The sequence below is a fragment of the Halichoeres trimaculatus genome, unplaced genomic scaffold (genome assembly GCF_033239565.1).
Source record: "Halichoeres trimaculatus isolate MK-OKI-2021-1 unplaced genomic scaffold, fHalTri1.1 fHalTri1_scaffold_7, whole genome shotgun sequence".
Lineage (NCBI taxonomy): Eukaryota > Metazoa > Chordata > Actinopteri > Labriformes > Labridae > Halichoeres > Halichoeres trimaculatus.
The window spans coordinates 23,656,191-23,673,294 of NW_027437185.1; the positions used below are offsets into that span (position 1 = coordinate 23,656,191).

Here is a 17,104-nt window from a genome sequence, read left to right on the forward strand (position 1 = left end):
AACTGGCAGGTTTTTCAAGTTCCCTGTGAAAAAATCATGAAGCGCATGCCAAAACACCTCCGCCGTCTCCCCTCTGTTCTAGATGTGTCACAGCTGAACTCCCCGAGCTGCTGCAGAGCTTCCTCTGCATCAGTAGAGGTTAGGAGTCAAGGACAGAGGAGGGATAATAACAAAGCTAATGCATCGAGGAGGGGTGAAAGTGTCCTCTCCACATCTGATCGCAAAGAGGGCTCCGCTTTTTCACTCCACCTTTAAAAGCTTTTGCAAAATTAAGGAGTCAATTAGTGGAGTGTGGAGAATGGCCTGAACTCGCGGCCCCTCTCTGAGGAGGAGGAACACATAAAAGTCGGCCTGTAATCCTCAGCTGGAATAAAAGTGATACGGAGACAGCTGTGAGGTGGGGGGAAAGGGGCAAAAAAAAAAGATCAATGGCTGTAGCCAAGGGACACATACAAGGTTTAAGGTAGGGCCTTGATTCAGGGGAACCCTGCATTCAATAAAAATAAGTACTATGGAGAGGGAGAGAAGAGGTCCAGCAATGATTCATTGTGGGCAACAGAGGGTATCCAATTAGATCAACAGAGGAGACAAAACCAAAAAGATATATGGGACCTCCTGCTGCTTTGAAGCAACAAACCGGGAGAAACTGCTCCCAAGAAAAGTTGTGATTCTATCTGCACTGCTGATTATCCAGCAGCCGTTAAAGTGCAACCACCATGAGGCAATGTTTGCAGGGGCATTAAGGTGAAACGCACAGTGCAGAGAAAGTCACAAATACAATCCATTTAGTTTGAATTCCCTCAATAGGCATCTTTGTAACTCACACACACACTGCTGCTTTTCAGAGGTCAATTTCACGCTACCCACTTAATGTGCTCAGCTACTTCATTGGAGAAGAATTGTGTTGCACTTCAGATCAATTTTAGAGCCAGTGAGAAAATGCAGAAACCGGTGTGTATTAAATGTGCAGTGAGAAGAGCTCACTCCTGTTATCAAACAGCGACAGAGAGACTCATGAATTCCAAAACTGGCAAGCTGCAGGAAACAACTAAAACAGCAGTTTTTCAGGGAAGAAGTGAAACAAAAAAAAAATCAACTGACATAATGACACACTGTACGTCCTGAGAGACGAGGCTTTACTTGATTTTTGTGACTGCGAGGAAAAAACAATTAGAGCCAGCACCAAATATGGGGTTTAATTCCAATTTGGGGCAAAAGGGAATAACAGCTCTGAGACTGGGGAAATGACAACGTTATGCTTTAATGCACCGCAACTTCAATCTCTTCTAGAGTATGAATAATAAAACCGCAGTTCCCCGGCAAAATGGAATCAGTCATCACAAGGCCAAGCAGTTAACGTTGAAGAAGAATTGACCTACATAAGGCATGACTCTGGCACTGACTGTACGTTCCACACAGCTGAATTTACATTAGATTCAAAGAATGAAGCGGCCTGTGCTGTGCAGCGTCAGGAAACACGCTTCAAAGCTGCACAATAAGCCTCAACCAGGGGCTGGCTTCATGTTTAGCTGCGCATAATCAAATCAAAGACGCAGTAATTTGAGAGGAACAGACACAATTTTTAGCTCCTCTTTAAACTGAATATTGCATTTATATTGCAATTACTGGCAGCGGAGTGGATAAAGAGAAGTAAACAGAACGAGCAATTTGTTCAAGCCGCGTTGAGCGTCTGTGAAAAAAGCGTTTTCTTTAAACTAGTTTGAGAAGTGGCGTGCCACAAAGACTGTATTCAAATTACTCCCAACTACAGGATGTTGTCGAGGTGAGCAACGATGGAGCAAAAACAGCACCAGATGGTGAGTGGATGCAGATTTTCACAAGAGCTTTTTCAACCAAAAATAACATTTTTATTAACACCAACATTTAAAGTTGGATGTTTTTCATTTGCCTTGAAGTTATTTGCTTGGAGTTTAAGTGACTGGGGTATGTTTGAAAGGATACCTGACACAGGAGAAATATTCAGATTAGAGTTAATGTTGTAGCTGCTACATAGGCAGCTGAAATGGTAATTTTTAGAGCTGGAATGAAAACAGACCTTTCTAGACCAATCCACCTGTGCAAATGTGCCCAGGCTGCTGCTGCTTTCTTTTACGAATCAAAATTTCATACATCAATATTTTACTCATTTTCAAAGAGTTCTGGTGCGTACAACCACCAGCTCAGCTGTGACGCTCATTTAAATAAGCTGCAGACAGTGCTGAGAGTACTGTAAACTATGAAACTGGAGTGCTTTCAGTTTGAATAAAACAAGATAGCAAAACTTTTAAATCATCCAAAGAATATATCCTTTCAAAATTAGTTTTTAAACCAGCTCTAGCAATAAAATGTACACTGCCACCTTTACATTTGTTAGAGGCCCAAGCTAAACCCAGTATATGTGGCATCAAATCCCTGATCCCTGTCTCCCTGTGACAACAATAACCCAAACTCTGCAACCTAACCTAATCCGTCAAGAGGATCTGGATATTTTTAAGCTCTCCTCCTGCAGCCTGTCAGACAAACTACTCGAGATAGAAAGACGCTATCTTTGACAGAGGTAAACATGTCAATATAACCGAGCACACAGGAGACGCATCCCGTGTGGTGAGAAGAATCCCACCTGTCATTATAAAGTCCAGGTCTACAAGATAATCTGAAATTACCCTCCCCATGTGAAAAACTCATCACTCCTTTTTTTATCACCTTTTCATTAAAAAGTGTCTGAAATTTTCACTGAGCAGTAACGGCAGCTGCTGTGTGTTGTGTTCCAGGCTAATTAAAACTGACGGCACTTCAAGGATACAGCTGACTTTGATTAAAAGAATTAATCAGTTTGCTATTAAAAATGTGGCTTTAATTGCACTGGAGAGGCCAGCACTGTTTGTTGTGTGGGCTATTAGGCTCTCTTTAGTCTTCATTAAGGAGGAGAGCCAAACTGTAGTCAACATCAATGAATCCTCTAAATGTGTTTTTTTATACACAAGTCAAGGTCGCAGCTATTGATTATCTACAAATTACTGCTTTGAAAAATAGAAGAACTCATCTTGAAAGATAGTTGGGTGTGAAAGTTCCAGACTCTCTACAATATACATGATACAGACAGCCTGAGGAGGATCATGTCTCCTTCTGCTGCTTTTATCACTTTTTAATGCAGTCTCATGGAAGAAAAGCTGAATACTAATTGATTTCTCAGGGGGGATCAGGCTTTGTACCTGCAACAACGCAGAATCAAGTCTGGTTCAATAACATTTGTTCGACTCTATCTGCCCCTTCATCTTCGTATCTCCGCTCAATAAATGAGAAGTGAACGAGTGAGGAGAATGAAATCAAATATTTTCTAATAACACAGATCCGGTGTTGTATGAAATACAGAATCAGAGAGTATCATCTTATCAGAGACTCACCCTGACAAAGACTCATTGGAGTGGAGTGTTAGAATGTAAACTCTGTTTCATGTTTTATTTCTATCAGAGCACCTTTATGTGCTTGCTTTATGTTTCTCTACAGCTATTCCCCGAGTCCATCTTAAACCATCTCCGTAGGAGTGAGGAGGAACTGGGCCCATGAGACTGGAGCTACAGTATTACAGACTCCTGCTTGACAAGGTTTAATATCAACATGGGCGTCTTTTACTTTGAAAGATGTGGTGTCAGAGTTAAAAAATAATAATAACTGAGAAAGTTTGATTATTGCTCAAAGAAAACTTGGATCAAAGCTCCTCACTCTTGTTCTAACTTTTCTTCAACAAACATTTAGAGGCAAACTAGCAGCATCTGAGAATTTGGGCTGGGTATTGCTAAGAACCTCACGATTTTATTCATAGGGGAGGGAGAAAAAAATACAAATATTGATAAATCTGGATTTTTTGTTTGACATCAAAATTGGGATTCTTTGTCAAAAAATTGTTTTTTTTTTCCAAGTTCAAATTTTTCATTTCAGTCTGTTTATAAACTGGATTGAAAAAGAGTTACCACTTTTCGCCAGCAGAGGGTGAAATGTTTCTCTCTGACTCACGTGATCAGCATTTTATGGTAAATGTGGCTCCAGATATAGTCTGTAGACAGTATCATCATCATTTAACATTTTTTACATGGTCTGGTGTTAAAAACGCAAACTAAAAATTGGAAAAATCATAAATATCAAAGAATCGCAATCTAAATTGAATTAGCAACCCAAATATCGTAACAGAATCTAATTGCAAGAACAGCATTTCGTCCCAACCTTTTTGTTTCGGTTTGAATCTTTAGGTTGCAATTCAATTAGATATTGATTGAAATGCTTTGATTTTCAAATTTTCATGCCCATGTGAACATAAAAGGTATGTTACCTCACATTTTGAAGCAATAAAATAACCCAAACGTCAGACTTCAAAGCTGAAGGAGCTGGCTTTACGCTGCTGCTGCTGCTGCTGCTGCCCTTTTGTTGTTGTTTGGTCTCGTGCAGCCCTCATCCATACAACACGAATAACACACACACACACACACACACACACACACACACACACACACACACACACACACACACACACACACACACACACACACACACACACACACACACACCAGACACACACACACACACACACACACACACCCAACTTGCCAGGAGGTTGGTTAATACACAGGATTTTCTGCATCGATTTTGAATTGGGCAACGAAATAGTTGTGATGCATCAACTAATCAATATTTTTGCCCACCCCTAGTGAGAATATATCAATCTTGTTCAATTTTTTGATTAAGAGGGGAATGTAGAGATACTATGTTACGTCTTGTCCTGCTTCCTTATGGTACATCCACCAAATTAGACCAGTTCTGTAGTTAAAACAGTGTCTGCTTCCATCTCATGTAGATCCTAGACTCTCTTATCCAAATCATTTGGAGGCAGACTTTGTTCTAAAGGTGATATTGTGTAGGCCAAAGAATCGATACAACACTGTAATGAAACTCATGATTTACAACCCTACACTAAAGAGGGTGACGTCTTTTTAATGAAGCCTGTTGAATGGTTCGCCATTAAATTTTGTGGAGATTTGTTGCCAAGGGGATGAATCCTGATGACTGTGGTGATCTCTTGACTTAATGTGGCCAGACAGCAAGGTCAAAACTTTCAGGTATGCAGTCAAACAGCTCAACATCAGCCAGATGTGTTTGCACTTTTTGCCAGACTGAGATTTACCGACTTTTAAACTGCTTTGGAAACAGTGCAGCACCCCTTTGTTTTCCCATCAACTCTGTACCCTTCTGTCCTCCGTTTGTTGTGATAACATCATATTTACAACTGAGCTGATAGTCCCAGTCCTAATAAGGATGATTCCACTTGATACAACAAATTTACAAAAGAAAGTGTCTATCTTAAGTTAAACAGAAAAAGTGTGATCCATTTCCTGATACACATTTCCTGTCCCAAGAGTGTAATTTTCTGATCTTCTGATAAGAACTAAAGTATTCTTATTCCAGCCTCATCAGTCAGCCTTAACAGTAAAACTCATTCTGTTTCCATCTCTTTAAACAGATAAAAGCTGTCAGAGCCTGCGCCAAACACAAGCCATGATTAGTATTCCCTGAAATTACAAGGAAAGGGACTCGATTCATCTTTATCTCCTAGGGACACTAAAACCAGCCCTGACAATTGGTTTAATCCAGCCCTTAGTGTGGCGGTCCATCTAGTGGTGGCATTCACCTTTACATTTGATGTACGGCATAAACCTTGCAATAAGGTAGCGGTACACTTAAGTCACGTGTGTGATGGCCTTTGGCACCACGGCACAGCTCTGCAAATAAACAAATTTAAGACAAACAAGCAGAAAGGCCCCAGAGACGAGCTGAGACCCTGGGTCCTAACAGAACAAAACTGCACCAGCATATTAAAATTATAATGCAATTTCATTTTTCTGCCCGTCTTTGCAGAAAAGTTGGAATACCATTAGAGGCGTGATAAATGATTGGTGTCCTTGAATGCATAAGATGACCAAATTTGTGTTAACAGCAGAATAAACAGCTAAGAGGGAGCGTCATATTCAGCGGGGAATACAGGGAGGCAGTATTTGTTTAGATGGCACCACATTATGAATCAGGCGCTGCAGATTAACCGTAATCGATGAGCCTGATGCAAAGACCAAACAGAACAAATGTACTCGGTGTGATCATTAGGAGATCCCGGCGAGATGCTCTGGATCAGCTTAAGAGATAATGTGAGATATAAACTTATAGAGAGCCCGTCATATGCCAATGCTGTTCCACTACATTAGTATTCACCCCATCAAACTCCGGCCCTGGAGCTATCGATCGCTGAATGCCAAGTCCTAAAGGCCAGTCAAATAAAAAGAAGAGGAGAAGAGTCTGAATGATCCCACAAGACTGAAAAAAAAGGAAGTGACATGACCCGATTTAACCGACACGTGAACCCGCAGGTCTCATCTCTGCCAGCTCTCTGCTAATCTGTGCATTGCAGAAATAAACAACTCATCATTTCCGCACTTTGAGCAATAAATTAATTTTTCATTAAATAGTGGAACGTAACAGCAGATCTAATTAGCTTTAAACTGCAAAATAAGCAGCAAGCAGCAAGAGTGGATTCATATCAAAATTTCAGCGCGCAATTATCGCAGAAAATTATATTTGGATAAAGGTAGAAAGGCTCTCTTAATTATGCACCAAGAGTCAGCTGATACTAAGAAAGAGATTTAATTTGTGCCAGAGTATTCATTAAACTGGAGGGTTCAAGTTCAAGTCTTAGCATGCTTTAACCAGAGCAGCTCTGAGTTCAGTACTACTGAACTCAAACTGACAGGATTTTGATATCTGAAGCTTAGAGCTGATCTGTGTTTCCACATACAAAGAGAAGGTTTAAGATGGCCTGTTTGGTTAGCTTTTGTGAAGAATTGTGACCAAAATTCGTAGTTAACAAGAAATTTAGACATTAAATGAGACTAGGTGAGGGACTGTCTTGAAGCCCTCGAGAGGCAATTAATCTCCATCTAAATCAGTCATTCCCAAAGTCTGGGTCCTGACCCATAGGTGGGTCGCCAGAGATTTTTTTGGGGTCGCCAGATTAGTTTCTAGAATGTTTACATGAAATTCATGCTTTCCCTAACCAGAAGAAGTCTCCCCCTCAACGATTTGTTTACTGATGATTGGCTCCTCCCACTGTCATATCTGTATGGATTTTGCGTCTTATCTCTTTCACAACCACATAAAATTAGAATAGAATAGAATAGAAAAGAATAGAAGTTTCTTTCTTGTCTGTCATGATTGACAGAAACTTGACTCTAACAGGCTCATTAAAACAAATACAAATTGGAGTTCTCACAAAATTGAAGTCAAAATACAGAAACAGACTGGATGCTGCGCTCGATACATGTGTTGTTCTCTCATCTCGTACACATGGCTGGGATACAATTCTGAAAAGCAAGCAGGCTAACCCGTCATAGTAATAATGTATTTTCAGAGTGTAAGCCTATCAAAGTTGTAATGCTTTTGTCAAATTTGTCTCTTAGGCCTTTTAGCTGGTACCAAAGAAGTATGATGATGCAGAAACATGATTAAAGAACCTTTGTTTATTTTTGCACATTTATCCTGTCAGTGGATTTACTGATTGGACATATTTTGGATTTTTTGGATTGGGTAGCCGTGGCTTATTCCCCCCAAAATGTGGGTCACCTGAACAAAAGTTTGGGAAACACTGATCTAAATAACAAAAAATCACAAATACAACTCACAGATCCAATGATGCAGGATGCAAGGTCGATGACATCAAAGGTAGTGATATAATTAGAAAAACTTTTAGTTTTTGCTTAGTTTATCAGCAAGAAATTCCCAGTCCTTAAGGCATGCTTCTAGTAAACAAATTGGTTTCTTCTGGCATTGTTGATATAGATACAACTGAGTGTTAATAGTGAGTGGAGAAAGTACAGAGTGTTCTCTGCAGTTCTACTTTAAAGAAGCTTAAGCTGAAAAGAATTGGTCCAAGGTGAACCATCAGTTTGTTTAGATTTCTGGACAAAGGGGTGTTTTTATTTCATTGCTGATGTACATGAGGAGGTAGAGTTGCTTTCAAAATATATCCCCTGTGTTAATTAACAGTTGACTGTCGCACTCTAGGGAAACAGGCTCTTTTTTCACCATGTGAAACTGTCAAAGTGTCATTATCATCATGTACAAAGTCCTGTCTGACACCTATCCCTTTACAGCAGAGAAATCATTGAAACACTCAGTCTTGTCAGTGGAGGTCTGGTTTGCTTTTGTAGATCATAAAAAGGTATTAATATTAATTTCAGTCTGTTTTTATTAACGGCTTCAAACTTTTCACAGTGGCTTAAATAAAATGGGCACACATACTTGTGCTCAGGCTTTTACTGCTGTTAAAAAGGCTGCAATCGTGTACCGACATTTATGACCATTACATAAAATGTAGACTCTGCTCTTGTTTTCTAAAGTTAGTATGAAGGAAATCTTCTCTCTAAGATGATGTCAAAGCAGCTTCATTTGAGCTTATTAATAGACGACCCATGAAGTATAAAAAGGAAAAAATACATCTTTCATTAAGAGGAACTCGACAGAGATTGAATGACATTTGATTGTAACCCACTGAAAACTGTAGACAGAACCATACTAAGGAACATTTCATTTCAGTCGATACTTCTGCCAAATGATCTTAAACCGTCTAAGCGGAGGTATTATACTAGTTTGGGGGGCTTTCTGTTGTCTGTCTGACAGCTTTGCAGCAGCTGTTCATGATTTACAGCTCAAACAGTTATTTTCTGATCTCAGACTGCTTTTTGAAACCCCTGATAGCTTCATATCAGCTACTGTCTCTTTAAGTACCCCAGCATTCCTGAAGCCTTCTTCACTGTTTCAATGCAACAAAACTGTATTCCTCTTTTTAATATGACACATTTCCCCAACCGATGATGCCACAGTTTATACAAATCTCGTGTTGATCTCACTGAGTTTATTTGATATTTTTTAACAGCCTGTGAAGAACAGGCTTCAGTCTCATTTGAGGTTTATTCTAAAACACATTTACCTTATAGTTTGAAACTTTCCTCATGATACCACACTGACATCCAACATTTTCACTCATAGGGGCTGTGAGGGGTTTGACAGTGATATGGAAAAAAAGTCTCCTTTCTAGATTTATGCCTGATCTTAATCCACACTTTAAAATGAGATCATTAGCACTAATATTGCTGGTTACAGGTTATTTTAAATTGTTACTTCTTAGCTTCCCGATGGACAGAGAAGCCTAACTGTCAGACAGAAAAAGGACAGAAGAGCAGAAGAAAGCTTAACAGGAGAGTGATACAGCCCGAGCTAAAGGTAAATTGGCCTTTCTATAACACAGGGGCTAAACTGTTTGTGATAATGTTGATTCCAACACACAGTCAGCAGTTATTCTGTAGTGGTTGGTTCAAACTTGAGAGTCTATCAATAAAATGAAGAGAGAGGTTATGTTAGCTCTGCTTGGTAGATGACTGCCAGGACATAACCAGAATTTATTGACGTTACACATTATGGACGAGTCTTAGAGCACCGGACTGCCGGCTGTGCTAAATAGAGACGGCTACTAAACTTAGGGATGGGTACCGAATTTGGTACTTTTATAGGTACCGACCAAATTCTCTCAAAAGCACAGGGTACCGATTCACGTAAAACCAAAAGGTACCATGTTAAGGTACCTAAATTCATCCTTGTGACTGTGAAGGAGTGGAATAGAAGGCAATTTTCCATGTTAGACATGAACACAGCATTGCAATGTTATATACTAAAGAATAATTTTGTTAACTTGATTTTTTAAAACATTTTAGTATTGAAAAAATTAATATTTTTTACCATATAAACAAATAAAAACTAAAAAAGTAACAAAAATTGGTACCGTTGAGTACAGGTACCGATTGCCAGGTATCGGGCATTGGTACTGTATCGTTTCAAACATGAAAGGTACCCATCCCTAACTAAACTACATACAAACTTACAGTGTTTGCTTGTTGTCACATTAGCCTACAGATAAGTCAGAGCACCGGGATGCCAATGTCGCTAACATATAGCCAACTACTACAACGCTTGTTTGATGTCACGATTCAAATCGTAGCGCTATGCAACTGTACTGATAAATGCCTTACCCTGGCGCATTGTATCCAGTAAATAGTTGTCTTAAACAAAAAAATAGTTTTGATCCAATCACCATTTAATTCCAAAACAAACAGATGCCTCACTAAAAGTAATTTACGAAAGTGTGTGGAGACTCTGGACAGAAGGTGGCGAGGGAGTGCAATTAAAACAGATCCTCCTCATAGCATCTTTAATATCTGTTTTTGAAACATGAAAAAAACCAACACAAAACTACTTTGATGGGTTGGTGCAAAAAGAAATACACAACTGCAAGCTGAAAATTTGTAGGGAAGTCTGACAGGACCTGGACAAGACCTGACGCTGGTTGCTATGGTGTCAAACCACAACAATGAAGTGCTGGCGAGGAAAACTTGCAAGACATACGATTTTTTTGCCTAGAGTATCAGCTACTGGTATCAGCAGCTTTTGCTAGTACGGATGCTTCGAAAAAAAGGCTGGTGCTGGCCTGATACCTGTAACTAATACTAGTACTGGCCCAATTTAGTTTTAATAAATAAAATTGTAGCAAGGTAAAAGGTGGGGTAAAAGTTAGCAGATTTTTTATACGTAATAAAATCACTACAGGGTGAGGCCAGTGCTAGACCAGGGCTGCGGGATTAATTGAAAAATAATTGAAACCAACAATTAGAGCTTCTAACCAATGAAAAACTGACAAGTCAATTTTTTTTAATCCCCCCTTGCTATTCTTCCTCTCTTTTTTTCCATAAAAATATTTACATAATAGTTGATGTGTATTTTCTCTTCCATTGCTTTGAATAAATAACCCTTAATTGTTCATCTGTGTGTTCATTTTAGTAACTTGTTTCAAAATAAAAAGAATTAACTGAGCTGATAGTGGTATAAATGTGAATTAACAGAAATGAAGGTAGAAGGTTCAATTAATCCTGATTTTGATTTTTGCCATAATCACACAGCCCTAAGCTTTACACAAAGTGTTAGGATTTCGTCTCACCTTGAGGAATTCTGTTTCGCAAAACAACCCACTCACCATTCATAATCATGACATGTCTAAATTCAGTCTCACAGAAAATTGCAACACTGCATCAACATTTTTCTGTTCAAATAATGACAAAGAAGTTTTCATGAGTCTCGATGCATAATTTTCAAATTCAGCCACTTGACAAAAAAAAAAAAAAAAGTCTGTTGTGTCTGAAAACCACAAGTCATTCACATGTTTCTCTCACATTTACAGAACTTTCTCAACTCTTGTCAATACAGTTTAATACCTTTGGTGGAGGGCTGTTATAGCACTGTTAAGTTCTTTTTTTATCAAACTTAGAGGTTAAGGAAGAAAAAGAATAGCAGCAGTTACAGGTGATATTTTGGTGCATCTGAGTGTTTGGGATGGCTCAAAGGCCTTGGAGCCAAGAGTCAGGTCCGTATTGATCGATTCTACCGCAAAAGCCATCCGAAAGCTCAGGCATTAACTCCTCAGCTGTGATGCAGGTGTAATCACCAAACATCGATGACCCACCAGGTTATTGCTGTGGTGACAGAAAGGAAGCCAGATCTCTGCAGCTGGATTTATTAAAATAATGTGGAAAGCTTCCACAGAGGAGCGGAGGTTGTTTCTAGCAAAATATTCATCCCCATGGTTTTCAAATGAATCTTTCAACAGCGATCAAATACTGAACGGGTGCAGCGGTCACTATGTTCATATAGCTGCAGCTACACAGTGTATTACATCAGTTCACTTGTCACTGGTGTTTTTTAAGCTGTCACTGTGTGAGAATAAGTCAGTTAATGAGGACAGCAGCTGTCCACTGTGCTCTTAAACGCTGTTGGGTGAAAAGTTGACCACTGAAGCAGCACATACATGCCCATCACAGCAGCCTGGGTTCAAACCAGGAACTTTTACTTGAATAGTGATGACTCCCAGTGAAAACTCTCTGCATGGATAATCTCTGCTTGTCTGTATTCAAATCCCAGGGAGGCCGTTTCCTTTACTGCTTTCCCTGAATTACATTCCCCCTCTCTCTATCATGTCTGATAGAAACACAGACGGTGTAACAAACTGCCTCTGCTTGGAATAAATCTCAAAGAAGCAACAACAAAAAAGCATCAGCAGCAGAGATTGATACTTGAAAAATCTGAATTATAAAACAGGGAAAACAATACTCTTTCCACGTCAGCTTCTGCTTTCTTTGCAGACTGGCAACATATATTATGCCGCTGTGGTTATAAAGCTGGGTGATGTTTATGATATCTGAGCACAAAGCACATTAAAGCTATGGAGCTGTGTGTCAACGACCAAGCAAAAGTTAAATTAGAGGCCAAATTGGACCTTTTATTTTGATATTTATTGCAGTATGTTAAGTGCAAGTCTTGGTCCATGATTTATGAATTCTGGATCTATGCAAGGAGCAAAATGACATTTTTATCGCCTGTAAGATCATCAGACTACATCATGAGATTGTGCTGTTGATGATATTCAGCGACAACTCATAAACAAACCGAGCGAGGAGAGGCAGAAATAGAAAAGACGGTGCAGTCACAGATTTAGATGATTAAACACGGAGCAGAAGCGTCACAGCCATCTCTAGGCAACATGTGAAAGCACAAGGCCCTGACATTATAAAAGCTAGCCTTCAGAATTACAGCTCGAGAAAGTGCAAGCCAAGTGTGACTGCAGCCAGAATGTGACAGTAAACGCTCTGAACTCTGAGCACTTCTCAAACCCGCCCTCTGGGTCTGTGCTGCTGCTGCTGCTGCTGCAGATGGACCTCACATTCAGGGGACAGGGGACTTAAGATCATGAGAAATCAGGCTGGCGAGGTTTAAGATTCACACCTAAATCAACAGGACTCAAATTAAATCACTACAGAAACAAATCAGGAGGAGGATTAAGTTAGATTTCAGTTTCGCAGCAATAGATTAGCATTCAGGAGATGACTCGGCTTTTTTCACACCAATTGGAAATCTTTGGGTTTTGATGTCCTCTTAGATTTTTATCAATTCAGGGTTTAAATAGTTGGATGAGGCAGAGACGGAGTGGCTTGTCGTCCATTAGAAGGTTGGCCCTTCCACACTTGTCTACACGTCGAAGTAACCGAGTTCACAGTACCTTAAATTACCTCTGAAGGATTACTTAGTGAACTTACCTTAGAGAAGGGTGAGTGTGGGGTGTAGAGTAAAAAGCAGTGTGAGTGTTAATAAGAGCAGAAAGAAGGCACTTTATAAGTGCAGACATTTTTACTATTAACCTTTTCAAGCAGGTAAACCAGTAGTAAAAAAAACTACATAACCATAGCTCTGAGGAAACATTTATTGTTCTGACTGTTCTGTAACCTTTGCACAAGCCTGTAGCCCCCCTTTAAAAAAAGAAGAGAATCCACTGATTAAGGTGGTTTTAACTACTCCTCTGAATACCACTTTGAGCCTGTCAGAGGTGAGCTGCAAACCACACCACGTTTTAGTTCTTTTGTTTCCTTCTACAGCTGTTCAGTTGTTTTGACAGATGGATTTAAGCGGATTTCCATCAAACATTGAACCAAATATGTGTGGATCTGAATGAGCTGCTTTCTGTATTTATTTGACTGACTGATGCTTTTTATTCTTCTCTGTACAAAGCTCTTTATTATTATCATCTTCTATTTTTCCTTACTACTTAAGCTCTAGTTTTTTTCAACTTTTGTTGTATTTAGTGTGTATTCATAATAATTGTACAGAGAAGGTGTGGTTAACCAGAGTCAAATTCCTTGTGTTCTTGGCAAATAAAAGCGATTCTGATTCTGATTCTGATTCTGTTGACGCACACAAGTCTAAGTCTAAGCACTGTAGGTCTCATAGTCTCATAGAGGCTCCAGAAGACTAATAATAGTCATATTAGTGCATAATAAAAAGTATGCTCCATTTCAAGCCAAAAGAAGAGAAAAAACTGAGAGTCAGAAGACGTTGGCTCAACACAGTAGAAAGGCTAAGATTCGTACCACTAGAAACTAGAAACTAAATTTGAATAATTACTTTAAATTTGAAAAGCATAATCTGAAATTAAATGTAATACACTGAAACTGAATCTATTGGCTCTCTATATTTTTTTTAATTTCTAGCATTTAAAAACCATTTGTAAAATCCAAAAATTTTAAAAATTGTGTTATCGTCAGACTCTCAGGTTTCCAAGGGTACCTGAATGTATCATAAGTGATGTTAGCAACAACAGGCCAGACAATATGGGAGAATTTGTGCAACATCAGTTTGATTTTCATGTCTTTGAAAATGTACAGAAAATCAACCGTTTGCTAAAGCTAAAATCTGTAAAAAGCAAAAAAATCCATGCTTCGCTCTGCTTTTAGCATGCTCTGTATGATGGACATACACCCTGTATTCATGGTTAATAAAAAACTTAGAATTTTGCTTCTCATGGCATTGTCTTGCAGGCGTAAAATACTGCTCAGAGTCACTCAGCACTCTGTCTCATTACTGACTGAAGCTGCTTTGTGTAAAAAGTTGTGACAGTATCGACTGTAAATAGTGCATAAAGAGTAAATAGCTTGTAGTTGTTTATTAATAATTACTGCAATTTGATTGTGTTAAACTGCTCAGGAAAGGTTGCCGAGTTACATCTCACTTTAGTCCTGAACCCAGAGAGGTGTAGGACTTCATACTGCAGTGAAAAGAGATTTATGGATCAGAAGGACTAAACAGACGGAAGAAAGTGAGCTCTTTTTGAAATTGAATCAAAGGTTTTAGCTATGACTACTATGGCTGACATACAATATCATTACTCCTGGAAAGCTACAACACAGTGTAAAATGTAAACAAAAGCAGAAATTGATGGTTTGCAAAGCATACAAGGCCTAGATATGATTATAAATAATGCAAAGGCAACATATGGAACTTTAAAACTTAAAATTTCTATTGGTCAATGAAAAACACATTTTTAATGTTATGGCAGCAATATGATTCATGATAGTTTGGTCTAGGACAAAATATGTCACGATCCTGTAGTAGAAATCCCTTCAAAGGCTTAAACTTCCAAAAACCTCTGACTTTGAACACAAGTCATCCTGACATCCATGTATCCACTATATATACACACTCACACACACACACACACACACACACACACGCACATATATATATACACACTCACTCACTCACACACACACACACACACACACACACACACACACACACACACACACACACACACACACACACACACACACACACACACACACGCACGCACATATATATATATACACACTCACACTCACACACAAACACACACACACGCACATATATATATATATATATACACACACACACACGTATATGACCCCTCGAGGGGTCTCGGGTCAAAACCTACATTGCAAACCACTGCCTGAATGGTAACAAGGTATGTGTTGCTAGAATTGAAGAAAAAAAATTGCACATATAGACTATCATATAAACTTTCTGTGTTTTCATTCAAGTGTGCAGGGTACATACTGTACAACATTTGATAGAAAACAGCCTTTCCTGGTATCTGACCCATAACTTTTACAGTGTTTCAAGGACTAATGTCAAAAGTAAAAATAATTCATTTTATCCTGTTCTTTGTCAGGATATGGCCCTTGGTAATAGGTACACCAGGTAGAGATATCTTTAGGGATGGGTGTCATTAACATTTGAAATGATATGGTACCCAATGCTCGGTACCTAACAATCGGTATCGGTACTCAACTGTACCAATTTTCTGTAATTTTTGTGCTTAAGTGGTGAAAAATATCAATTATTTTCATAGTAATATATATGCGTATACATATATGTGTTCAATTTCACATACCTATAACCTTGAAATGTTGTGGTCATGTCCAGCATGAAAATCGCCTACTGTTCCACTCCCTCAAAGTCACAAAGATGCGTTTAGGTACCTAAACATGGCACCCTTTGATTCTAGGTAAACCGGTGCCCGGTACTTTTGACAGATTTTGGTCAGTACCTTTAAAAGTACCTAATTTAGTACTCATGCCTAGATATTTTGATGATGAGAGCCACTGAACACCGTACACAACGTCAGGAGTCAATAACCTTACTTGAGGCTTCAACTTTGATATGAGGTACTTCCACACAGATGTTATCGCTTGACAACATTTGGATAACAACGTAAAACACGAACGGAGCTCATAATTCGGCTTGAAGTAGACTCGTTTCTGCCATGAGTCATGTTGAGTCAATATCATGTTTGAGTTACCGTTAAATCCTTAACATTTCGCGTGAATGAGTACTTCATTGTACCACGCATGAAAGACTAAAAATGAATATTGTAATGTGGTTGGATAAGGGCGAATTATGAAACATGAACTATGTATAAATGATCAGAGGCAGCTCTGATCACTGTGACACTGAACATGTAGAGACTTCACTCATTCTCCGGCACCAACACTCCAAGCTCCACCACTCACGGCTCATAATATTCACAGCAGGTAAAAGAGGACAGTGTGAACCCCCTAAAAACGTTAATATTCCATACCTGTCTACTGTCCTATACCTTCACGCCGTTAGCGACATCCTTCAGGGCGCAGACATCTTGGATTACTGAACACGGTGGTCTGTATGTCACTGTTTATCACCGAGCTGCCACCTGCTGGTGTGGAGGAGCAAGTGCAGCACCGGGTGATGAGGTGAACTGAGGTCCGTCCATGGGGTCTGCCTCAAGGACACTCCACGAAAGGTTTCTATTTTAAACCTTTTTTTTTTTTAGAAATTGAAAACAAAAACACCGAAGCCCATCTTTTGGGAAATGCGTGCCAAGGACAGCGACATAATACATCGCTTAGTACTTTCTAATAATTTTAACACGTGAATTTTTCTTCTGAATGTTCAGTTGCTTACTCTGCTGTTAGGATGGTACCAACACCTCAGTATTCTAATAAGACGTAGTTGCATGATTCAGGACCAGAATGGAGTTTAAATTCGATTTTCTTAATGTGCTAATATAATAACACATAGAACAGCTCCAAAAAGGTTTTCTCAATCAGTTCTTTGAGAG

General features: G+C 39.1%; 1 protein-coding gene across 2 annotated transcripts in view; it reads right to left on the reverse strand.

Annotated features, from left to right (window-relative positions):
• The window catches only part of mrpl11 (mitochondrial ribosomal protein L11), a 90,268-nt gene that overhangs the window by 39,034 nt on the left and 34,130 nt on the right, over window positions 1–17,104 (reverse strand). The window contains exon 1 of one of the 2 annotated variants that reach the window (XM_074674276.1): window positions 16,586–16,699. The exons of the other annotated variant lie outside the window; for it this stretch is intronic. The gene's annotated coding sequence lies outside the window, so the exon portion shown is untranslated. Of the gene's footprint in view, window positions 1–16,585; window positions 16,700–17,104 lie in introns of those variants that run through there. 2 annotated transcript variants of the gene reach the window in all.